Consider the following 12958-nt stretch of genomic DNA (forward strand, 5'->3'; position numbering starts at 1 on the left):
CTGTGCGCTTGTTCCCATACAAGGTACGTAGACTACACATCTATTTCTCGAGCAGATGTGAAAACTATGCGTCTATTCGAAAATCAACCATAACTATGCCAGATGCCAAACTACGCATCTACTTAGAGAGTAGATGTGAGTCTGCATGCCTATTCTCATTACAGGCACGTATACTGCACGAGCTTGGAAGGGTTACCAGTGGGTTCATCAAACCAACATCCCCATGACTTTTGTCCCTTAAGATGCACTGCTAGTGCTACTCACCATCTAATGCCCATGGAGGCTCTGCATGTATCCCTAAGATACCCATGGAGACGATGCGACTGAAACTCATTCGCCCACATGGTAACAAAAAAATTTACTTAAAAAAGGTTGTACAGGTCACCCGTGTGCGACCTACCTAACCGAGTCTACAAAAATGAAAAAGTTAGGGTTACATGTTCTAACCTGTCTCTCCTTGTGCACTTCCCATGTGCACATGTTGATCGTAGCAACAAAAAATAATTCCTAGAACAACTTTGATCTCCCAAAATAAAATGAGGTGGAATATGGCCCACTTTTCCCTATATATCGCCCTCTTTGTCATCTTCCATAGCCTAGCATAGGAGCTCATGACCTCCGTTGTCAAAATCATCAGAGACACAAGGATTGAGACCACATCATCTTCATCATGGTACCCTCCATTCGATTTCAACTCCAAACTAATTTTTGGGCCTGCTGCACACTTAGAGTGGCACTTCCACTTCAGGTACACCTTCTCCTGTTTTTTGATTCATCTTGTTCATCCGATTTCATCTTACGTATGTTTTTATCAAGAAGTTTTCACTTGGGGTATTGGTAGTTGAGGTTGCAGTTACATTAGCAACTTCCTTCCGAAATAAACACCCTAGTGGTCATCAATAGGGTAGGTATCTTTCGTCACTCAAAATGATAGGCTTCCTACAACGCTTTCCATATCCTCACATCATTTCTCTGAAATGCACCATAGGGTCCATCATTGTAACAACCTTCGTGAAAATTCCATGTAAAAATATATATATGGCCACGGTTATGGGACACGTATTCCATGCTAAATGGTGGGGCAAACATCCTAGTGGGTGTTGATTCGGTTTATTATGGCTAAGGAAATTGGCAAAGGTAATGGCTAAGGCTTTCAAAAGGAAAGATGGCATTTTTGGCACATTTATTTATGAAATAAAGGAAATTAGGAGAAAACTACGGTGAAAGGTCATAGGTTGCATGTGAAGAATAAATTGAAAGAAAATAATGGAAAATGAAAAAAATAGAGGCCTCATTAATAAAAAGGCTTTTGAGGATCAATTGGGAAGCCCTTAGTTAGTGTAAGTTCTTGGCTCAAGCTTTTTCTATGGTTATGCATGGGATCAAGAAAGGAAAAGAAGGTAAGAAGAAGGAAGGAGAAAGCAAGAAAGAGAAGGATCAAGAAGCTACAACATGATTCTTTGCAAGTATCGATTTGCATGTTTATTTTCCTTGCTAGATTTTGCATGCATGGTATTGCATATTATTCTTTTGCTATTTTGGGATGGGTTTTTCTAGGTGTAACAATGTTTTCAGCCTGGACTTGCCATTTCTAGATAGCTATGGTGTGATGGGGTTCTCATGTTTTGGTTGAGTTGGATTCCCAGATGGATTTGAATCTAAGTGGGATGGATCTCTGAATGATAGAGCACAGGACCTAGTGATCCTTGAACTGGATTGTGGATCACGGTAAATCCACTAGCCTAGTGATCCCTAAGCCAAACTATGGGTTGCAGTAAAGCCAGGATTGTGTTGACTCAGTGGGCCTAGTAATCCTTGTTAGTGAATGATAGGACATATGGTAAATCCAAGAGGTGGTTTTCTCTCTAATGGGCCTAGTAATCCCAGGTTTGGGATATGCGGTAAAGCTTGGAGAGTGCGTCTTGTTTTAGGGCCTAGTGATTCGGGTTTGAATTGCGATAAAGCCTTAGAGACTAGGAGACAAGAAAATTCCACATAGTATAGGTGAAGAACTCTGGTGGAATCCATTCTTGTTTTTCCTAGTGATCGGGTGGAGATCACGGTAAAGACAATTATGACATGTTCATTATGTTGGCCTAGTGATCCAGGATGGATTGCGGTAAAGCCTAGTTTCTATTGATGTATGTGAGGTGGTTTAGCCTCAGTATGCCCTAGTTGGTTCTCTTGGTTTGAGTCCCACATTCATGCTTCGAATATGGCATGGGGTGAATGGCTGAAGACATATTTGGCTCAGCCATTCTATGGTCCGGTGGAATGTGGAAGTCCCATCCTGCATTTTTTTTCTGCATCATTAATGAAAGGTTATTTCTCCTTGTATTTCTATGATAATTTTGATGGATTATATGGGGTTTATATGGTTGTACTTTCATGAGTATTTTTTTTATATTATGTTGGTTATATGTGTGTTTTATGACATCTATGTATTGCTCTCAGCATGTTTTCACTTCTAAATGAATGGATACTTATCTATGGTCTAATAGATGGTAATGCAGCAAATTACATGAGGGAACAATGGTTCTTACCGATTCTCAAATAAGTACAACATCCCTATGTTTAATTTTGTTTGTTACACCTATAGATTACATGCTTCCAACATGTTTGACGAAATTCTTATCATGGCTAGTAGGGGTCTGACTAAGGTCTTGTTTAACTTATTTCATTTACATCATTGTTTCCCTATTCTTTTAATTATAATAAGTTATCATTCCATTCTAGTTAGTGACTTGGGCTCTCGGCCTGAAAAAGTGGTTCAAATCCCAGGGACGCTAGCACATAACTAGAAAAATGAGTCCCTGGACGCTATCATGCAAGACTATGAGACAAAGTCTAGGTTTTTGGACTATGTTATGCATATAGCATGAGAGTGAATCAGTCTTAAGTTGGTCAAAACTTCAATACGACCGAAGGGCAAGATGTTTGAAGTCTTGAATTGGTTTTTGAGGGTCTTGAAACTTATGTTGAATGTCTGTGTGTTATGCTTCCATCGATTCCACTTCCTTAAGGTTACATAGGAGGTGGAATTAATCATAGCAGCCTCTCGTCTCATGTTTATCCCGGTTGGCATGGTTACTTGGTTAGATGTGTGAGGAGGGTGTTACAGAGTGGTATCAGAGTGTGGTTGCACTCTCCTTGGGTGAATGTGTTGGTAATGCATGCATATTAGTTTCAAGTGTGTCTCTTACACTTGCATTCCATGTGCTTGTTGCATTGCATAATGTTGATCATGGTTGTAGTAAGGTTTTCATGAGGAACTTGATGTTGATTTTGTGGAATGAATTGTCATGAGTATATGACTAGTTACATATTGTTATATGTCACTTACATGTTTTTATATGTTGCATGATTACATCCTTGTATGGTAGTGATCCAAGATCTTTTATTTACAGATGCATCAAAATTACATATAACGGAGTTAATTAACCATGGAACTTAAAAGCATGTAAACAATGCGGAAATAATCAGAGTAACACAAAAACCATGACATGATGATTTGATTATGAAGTTCCTCCAATTTGGACTATGTCTTCAGGCACTGCTCAATAGTGGGGAGTCCTTCATTCAATTAGTCGCATAAAAGAGTTAAAAGTACAAGCAACAAGCAATTACAACCCTTATACCTCCAAGTTGAAATATGGACAAAGAATGGAGAGCCCAACTTCAAAAACAGATAATACCACTGAACGCCTAGCAAAAAATAATGCAAAAACACCTATCCAAACTCCCAATTTGCATAATCGGGCTTTCTGTAACCTCTTGAAACCTCACTACTACTCAAGGTGAGGTCCGACCTGCTGCCAAGTTCAAGGTCTGCTACGTGCGTGTGCTTTTGAAATATCTGCTAACTCCCGCTTCCTTTTTTTGACATAACAGTCATATATATAAGCATGGCGTCATCCCTCAAAACCGGGGAAGTTTTAAGATAATAACCAAGTTTAGGTAGGCGAGATTAGGGTAGAAGGTTATATGGAAACAACCTTGTAACAATAGTGAAATCCTATTTAAACATAGAAAACCCATTAACCGTGCTCAAGGCCCGACGACATGTCTACCGGCACTTTTATCTATCAATGGAAAATCCAAACCCAATACAACAGACACTTCTGTGATATATGGATTGTAGAACATAATATATAATATATTGCATTCAGATCCTCCCTACAAATCACAATTAGCATGGAACCCATCGGTGTATCAACCCAACTTCAGCGCTCTGTGATATGGTGGACCGTCTGAGATTTATAAACCACAACATATAACATATTAGGTCTGGATCCTCCCTGCAAATCGCAATTGGCATGAAACCCATTTGTGTATCAACCCAACTTTAGGGCTCTATGATATGGCAGACCCACTGAGATTTATAAACCACAACATATAACATATCGGGTCCGGATCCTCCTCGTAAATCACAATCTGCATGGAACCCATCGGTGTATCAACCCAACTTCACGCTTTGCGATATGGCGAACCCACCGAGGTTTATAACCCACAACATATAACATATTGAGTCTGGATCCTCCCCGAAAATCACAATTGGCGTGGGTCAAGGTGTCACTCCATGCTATCGCTCCCCTCCTGCTGGGGCCGATTCGTATGCTTTTTTCACCTCCGACCTACGATATGTGATGTCGTAATCATAGTTGGGACCCTACAGGGGCCGATTCTTAAGCCACTTCTTCCTCTTGCGGCGATAAGCGATATGCAGGACCTAGTGGCAACCTACCATGTGGCGCTCCCTCATTCGCTGATATTTTTTTCATGTCATCTTCTCCTGCCACCTGGAGAAGTCAAACTAAAACTTTTACTTGCTCTAACTTCGTCATATCGACTCGGATTTGAGTGTCATTTGCACTGCTGGAATCAGGATGATGAGCCCTTTGATCTAATGTTAAGTTTATCTAGATTCTTCCACTTTGAGTTTTGAGCCTTTTACCATGCCACTGGTACTTTTCTGAATATCCACCTGGATCAATCCTCCACACTAAGAGCTTTTGGAATAACAAAATACTTTTCTGTCAATTAGCAAGTGAGGAAATTTCTCCCTCATGTTTTCCTTCTCCATCCATCGAGATTTGCTTGCATGCATTCCTTTGAAGCCAACACGAATATACTCCACATCTCCCTTTCATGAATTTCTGGTTTTTTGGTCGAGTATGATATCTTCAGGCCACTTATCTAGATACTCTAGTGCAAAATCATCCACTGTAGGAATCTGTGCAACCTCCCCGGTGTCCATAACCAATGGAGGTTCATAAAGCTTTAGGTTTTCTACATTTACCACTGAGTACATCTGCATATAAGCAGGCAAGTCAAGATGAAAAGCATTGTCTCCAATATTTTCCAATATGGTGAAGGGACCATATCGAATGGGTCTCAACTTCTTCCCTTCTCCCTTCATTCTATCCTTGCTGATATGGAGCCATACCTTGTCCCCAACTTGAAACTGATAGTCAACTCAATGCTTATCATGTCGAGCTAACTCTTCTCCAACTACTCCTGCACTACTTGATGAATCACTTGTATCGGCTTAATGAACTTTGTGCTCTGTCCCTATCATCTCCTCCATTACTATCCTCCTCTTTCCCAAAGACCATGTCCAAGGGATCTCTAGGTAGATAGCCAAAACATGTCTCAAACGGTGAGCTCTGTGTAGATGAATGTGATTCTCGATTGTATGCATGATGCACATAAGGAAGTTGTTCATCCCATAACTTGGGATGTTTCCCATAATAGCCTTGCAACAAGTGTACCACGGTGCGGTTGACAACCTTTGTTTTTCCATCGATCTGTGGATGAAATGTCTTCTTTTTATCTTAGTGTCCATCATTCTCCACAAGTTGGTCTGAAACTCCCCAAGAAAGTGAGAGTCTCGATCTGAAATAATAGATGTGGGCAACCCAAAATGGACCCAAACATGCTAAAAGAAAAGAAAAGAAGTCTGCTCAATAGTGACCTGCATTTTACAAGGCATTAAAATACACATTTTACTAAACCAATCCACAATGACATACAAATAGTCATGACCATTCCTAGACATAGTCAAACCTCCTACAAAGTCCATGGATACATTTTCCCATGTTCGATTTGGAATAGGGAGTGGTGTGTAGAGCCCAATTTTTCTATTAGAAGGCTTTGAAATAGAACACAACACACAATCCTTTACAAAGCGAGTCACAATGTTTTTCATATGAGGCCAAAAACAAAACCTCTACAAATGACATAAAGTTTTCTCAATTCCAAAATGACCAGACACCAAAGAGGTATGAGCCTCTCTGATTACATGAACCCTTTCATCACTAGGTATGCATAGTTTTCCAAGGTGGTACAATAGATTTCCCTGCAAGTAATAATTGTCCACCTGTGATCCACAAGTCAGTTTTGCATATATTTGTTTAAAATCACTATCGTTAGCATACTGTTCAGCATAACTTTCTAATTATAAAGAAACATTTTGAAAAACTACAGATGTAGAAATAGGAGGGCGAGAAAGCATATATGCTACTTTGTTGTTGGCGCCCTTCTTGTATCTTATCACCAAATGAAACTGTTGTAGGAATACCATCCATCTAAATTGACGGGGTTGTTGAAGCTTGGTCTGTGACTGAAGATATTGCAAGGGCTAATGATCCGTATGGATGATCATTGATGGTCTCCTTGCCAATCAGATAGTGTTTCCACTTCTTTACACTTTGAACCAAGGCGTACAACTCTGTGTCATACGTGGGATAATTCACAAGAGCCCGGGAGAAATTTTTTGAATGGTAACATATCCTTTTTTTCTGCATCAATACGTTGCCCATGGCATATCCACTGGCATGTGTTTCAATTTCAAAAGGCTGCTGAAGGTCTAGTAAGGCTAGCACTGTTGTTGTCATGATCTTCTCTTTCAGTGTGTCAAAGGATTTCTGTTGTTTTCCTCCCCACTGAAAGGTCTGCGTCACACTAGTCAAGGCATGCAAGGGGGTTGTGATAACGAAGAAGTTCGCAATGAAACTTCTCCAATATTGTACCACGCTCAGAAAAATTCGAACCTCTGTAACATTCATGGGCTTAGGTCAATTCATAATCACCTCCACTTTAGAGGAATCTATCTTCAATTGTCCATTACCGACAATGTGGCCTAAATAAATCATAGAAGTTATCCCAAACTCGCACTTTTACATATTTAAATAAAACTTTTCACTTTTCATAACATCAAGCACTTTCTTTAGATGACACACATGTCCATCCCATGTCCTACTATACATAAGAATATCGTCCAGATATACAAGAACAAAATGATCAAGAAATGGCCTAAATAAATTGTTCATTACCCTCATAAACGTGGCTGGAGCGTTGGACAGTTTGAATGGAATCACCATCCATTCGAACAACCTCTATTTGGTTTTGAACGCGGTCTTCCAAACATCGTTCTCTGCAATTATAACCTGGTGATAACCACTATGAAAATCCATCTTTGTAAAATAAACAACATTTTTCAACTAATCTAACAATTCACCAATGCAAGGGAGAGGGTATCGGTTCTTCACCATGATCTTGTTTAGCACCCTGTAATCTACACACATTCTCCATGTATCGTCTTTGTTAGGCACCAACATGATCGGTGAGCCACAAGGGGAAGAACTTGGTCTGATGACTCCCTAATTTAATAGTTCATGCACCTGTTTCTTGTTCACCTCCATCTCGATAGAAGCCATCCTGTACATGACAACATTCGGTAAAGGAGAATCCTATTGTAAATGGATCACATGTTGGATTTACCATTTAGGGGGCAATCCTCTCGGTTCCTCTTGTGCCCATGACTATGATCGATGTCTCATCACTAGAATCTGATCCAAGGTCCTATGTTGTTGCCATTGTCTTCTACTTCCCCCTTCCACCAAATCTCTTTAGTCTGAACTCTAGATGCAGCTTCCAATAGTGGTCCTCATCATGACCATCTTTCTTGCAATGATTGCAATACAGTGTTGCTATGTCCCCTTTCTTGGCTACAACAGTCTTCATATCCGTCCCTTTTACCTTTTTCTGGAAATTTCCATGCTCAGGTTTGAATGGTGCATTTTTAGCTTGATCATCTCGATCATTCTTGCCTCGGCTTTCAAGATGAATATCCCTTACGCTGACCGCATCAATTGTAGTGGGCTCAAATAATAATAATGAGTGTCTAATGTAACTATGTAGCACACCTATATACTTAGTTATAGTCTCAGGCGCATCTAATGAGATGCCCAGATTCAGTGCTTGTTTCTAAAATTCTTCAGTGAAGCTTTGCACATTCTGGCCCTTACCTTGCCTTAGATATTGCCAGTCCATAAGTGCCCTTTGCTTATAACCCAGAGGGTAGAATTGGTCTTTCAATGCAGAAATAAAACTAGACCAAGAGGACATAAGGTTACCTGACTTTGTGTTGCCCTTCTGCAACTTGCTCTCCCACCAAACAAGAGCAGTGCCGCTCAGACGAAGAGATGCTAACTGGACTTTTAACTCATCTTCTTCGATTTGTTGGATCTAGCAATAAATCTTTATCTGTCTTATCCAATTATTAATTTTTTTCCACTACACTCTCCATTTTACATGGGCAGGTCAAACTTTACATCTAACTTGAAGAATGGTTTCTTAGATGTCTTCTTGGAATTTTGATGAGAGTGATGAGAACCATCACTTGAAGAAGGAGAGGTAGGAGGCTCTTCTCCACCATCTTCATGCTTTGCTAACCCATGGTCATTGGTATCCTTCTTCTCATGCCCAAGCGCCTTCTCATACTCTGCGACCAACTTGTCTACATTCCCTGCCATATTGTAGAACACATTGCTGAAATTTTGTTCCTCTTCCCAACGAGCTTCTTCATTGGCGATGTTTCTTCTTTGTTGTGCACCTCCTACTTCAGGATCAAAAGAATTAAGTGTTCCTTCTCCTTTTTCGAGCTTGTTCTGGGTTAGCATAAACTCATGCAATTCACATCTATAAATACCTACTCCGATACCAAACTTGATCCAATATCTTTTACTTACAGATGCATCAAAATTACATATAACAGAATTAATTAACCATGGAACTTAAAAGCATGTAAACAACATGGAAATAATCAGAGGAACCCAAAAGCTATGACACGATGATTTGATTACGGAGTTCGTCCAATTTGGACTACGTCTTTGGGCCCTGCTCAATAGTGGGGATGCCTTTATTCAATTAGTGGCATAAAAGAGATAAAAGTACAAGCAACAAGCAATTACAACCCTTATACCTCCAAGCTGAAATATGGGCAGAAAATGGAGAGCCCAGCTTCAGAAACAAATAGTACCACTAAACTCCTAGTGAAAAATAGTGCAAAAATGCCTATCCAAACTCCCAATTTGGATAATCGGATCTTCTGCAACCTCTCGAAACCTCCCTACTGCCCAAGGCAAGGTCCAGCTTGCTGCAAAGTTCAGGGTTTGTTGCTTGTGTGTGCTTCTTCACTATCTGTTGACTCCCCCTGCCTTTTTCTGACGCAATAGTCATATATATAAGCATGGCAGTATCCCTCAAAACTGGAGTAGTTTTAACATAATAACCAAGTTTAGGCAGGTGGGATCGAGACGGAAGGTTATATGGCACCAACCTTGTAATAATAGTTAAATCGTGTTTAAACATAGAAAGCCCATTAACTGCGCTTAAGGCCCAGTCACATGTCTATCGACGCTTTTAACTATTGGCAGAAAATCCAAATCCAATACAACAGACACTTGTGCGATAGATGGACATGTTGGCTTATAGAACATAATATATAATATATCGCATCCGAATCCTCCTCGCAAATCTCAATTGGCGTGGAACCCATCAGTGTATCAACCTAACTTCAACACTCTATGATATGGCAGACTTGTGCGAGATTTATAAACCACAACATATAACATATCAGATTCAGATCCTCCTCGAAAATTGTAATCGGCCTGGAACCCATCGGCGTATCAACCCAACTTTAGCACTTTGCGATATGGCAGACCCGCCGAGATTTATAAGCCATAGCATATAACATATCAGGTCTAGATCCTCCCCGCAAATCACAATCAGCATGGAACCCATCAGCGTATCAACCCAACTTCAACACTCTGCGATATGGCGGACCTACCGAGATTTATAAACCACAACATATAACATATCGGGTCCGGATCCTCCCACAAATGTAAATCAGCATTGGTCGGGGTGTCACTCCATGCTACCGCTCCCCTCCTGCTAGGGCCGATTCGTATACTTGTTCCACCTCCAACCTGCGATATGAAATATCACAATCGTAGTCAGGACCCTGCCGGGGCCGCTTCTTCCTCCTGTGCCAATATGCGATATGAGGGACCCAGTGGCAACCTTCCACGTGGTGCTTCCTCATTCGCTGAGATTTTTTCCATGTCATCTTCCCCTACCACCTCGACAAGTCAAACTCAAACTTTGACTTTCTCTAACTTCGTCATCTCAACTCGAATTTTAGTTTCGTTCACACCATTGGAATCAGGATGACGAGCACTTCGATCTGATTCTAAGTTTATCCAGATTCTGCCACTTTCAGTTTTGAGCCTTTTACCATGCCACTAGTACTTTTCTAAAGATCCACCTAGATTATGTAGGTTTTATTCTTGGTATGTTCGATTACATATATAAGTCTTGTAGGTTGGTTACAAGAATTGATCACTTATGCTCGACTACATGCATTCATGTGTATGTGCAGTCGATTATTCATTACTCATGCATGTTGATGGTTTCATGTGGCAAATTATGTGTACAATGGAGTAATGGTTGTTTTCATGCATGAGTTCTTGGTTTGTGAAGTTGATATGGTCATGCATTGATGACTGGACTCTAGCTAGAATGATGTGAATACGGTTTGGTACTCATGTGCTATATGCCTATATGCAGTTGCCATGCACGTATGGTATTGGTTATAGTTATGCATGAATAGTAGGTCAAACTTGCCTTGTGAAGTCATGATATTCAATCCAGGTCATCAAGGTGATATTTTTATGTTATGATGCTAATGTGTTGGCTGAGATAGAGCAGGAGATGTAGATCATCATAATGAGCTTGAGCATTAGAATTTGGGGTAAGAGAAGATTGTCATACAAGTATTGTATGTTTTGCATGCGGCATGTATGTTAAGGATTGTTGTATGCATTAGGTTTATATACATTAGGTTTATGTACATCTATTTTGATGTTATGATTACATACATGATAGATGATAGTTTATTAGTATATTCATAAGCACATGTGTTGGATAGTCATAAATGATGGTAACCTGTGGTTGTATGCATTGCTATTATTGTTTTATATTAGATAACTTAATGATTATGTTATATGTTGTTGATGAAGTATCTTATAGGTTAACTAGTTGTTGTTAAATGATAGTTAGCTTGATGATTAAAGTTATTACATTAAGATCTTGATGTTTTATGTATTACACTAAGTTGGATTGGCCTATGTAGATGGTTAGGGTTACGACATTTAGGTATGAGTCTACTTATTGTGTTGCATGGTGTCATACTAATCTAGACTGATCATAAATATGTGAGTTTTATGCATGAAGAAAAAATCCTTATGAGCTTATGATGTGAACATGTTATTTAGTTACTGTTATGGATATCATGATTTATGTTTGAGTGGATATGTTGTAAAGTTGTATCATTCTAACCTAGATTGATTGTGTACACAAGATAGCCTCCCCTAAAATACATTAAGGTATGAGTTGACTTATGCAGTATACTAGGTGCTTCATTGTTGATTATGTCATCTATTTGGTGTTTGAGTGTTTGGTACCTATTATTCCATCTAGTTTATTTATATGACATGGTGTGTTCATAGCTTGCTTGAATGCTTGATTAATTGCATGATATGGGTATGTGTTTATAGGGATGCATGAAGAAATGATATTGTTGTAAGATGATTGTAATAATACATATGTGTCGAGACAATTGATATGTACTTGCATGTAAGTACGTGATAGTTGTAGCATTATGTCTAATGACTATGAGTGGAATATGAATTATGACATGACTATTAGTCTTGATAAATGTTGATTTCAAACTGATAGATATGATTTTCTTGATATTTGGAACAAGTTGTTGAGATGTGTGAGTAGTTGCAGGAAGCATGTTGGTATTAGCTTGACAAGGTAATAGTTGATGTGTTTATATCCCTAATAGTTGGGTGATGTGATAGTGCATAGTAACACTCAATTTTAGCAAGGAAAAGGTCAAAGAAGAAATTGGGCAAGAATTCCTTTGGCTATGTTTGGAAATCGTAATTCCAAATGAATGATTACTTTGCATGCAAGAAGTATTCTTAACATTGATTTGTCTAATATTATGTGGATATGTGCTATGTTCATGGACATGTAATTGACAAGTATATTAGCTAGTGTCTAGTTACAGGTGGATTTGGCATGGGAATTGAAGTCCCTTGAGAGATGGCATGGACGTGTTCAGCTACAAGGCAACATGCTTGCCACAACAAGGTAAGGTAATTGGTGTATTGTTATGTTTAGTTATGCATTGACATTATGTGTTTATGGAAATATGATGTAGGGAGTTGCACGACAAGAGAGATTGTCATGAATCTTGAAGAGGGCTCAGGTTGAGATTTCCTTGGGAACCATGGGGATTGGGTCATGGTGTCTGTTGTTAGTTGTGTTCTTTTGGTATTTTTCGATTGTTGCGCTTGATTTGTGATTTTGATTTTTGCTGGTGCATAGCTATGCCACTTTGTTGCGTTGTTGTGTTGTTATTAGTATTCATGGTTTTCTTCTTGTTTGTTTCTTGGCTTGCCTTTTATGTTTTGAGTCTTGGGAATTGGTTTTGGGAAGAGGAAGAGTTGATGGAGCTTGGAGAAAGTTGTGTGGTACCTGAAAAGTGATGTAAGAATTAGATGAAGCATGGTGCATGAGTAAGCGCAATGGAAGGTAATACTAT

The sequence above is a fragment of the Pinus tabuliformis genome, chromosome 9, assembly GCF_031772625.1.
Source record: "Pinus tabuliformis cultivar Carrire ecotype Pingquan chromosome 9, CPIR1, whole genome shotgun sequence".
Lineage (NCBI taxonomy): Eukaryota > Viridiplantae > Streptophyta > Pinopsida > Pinales > Pinaceae > Pinus > Pinus tabuliformis.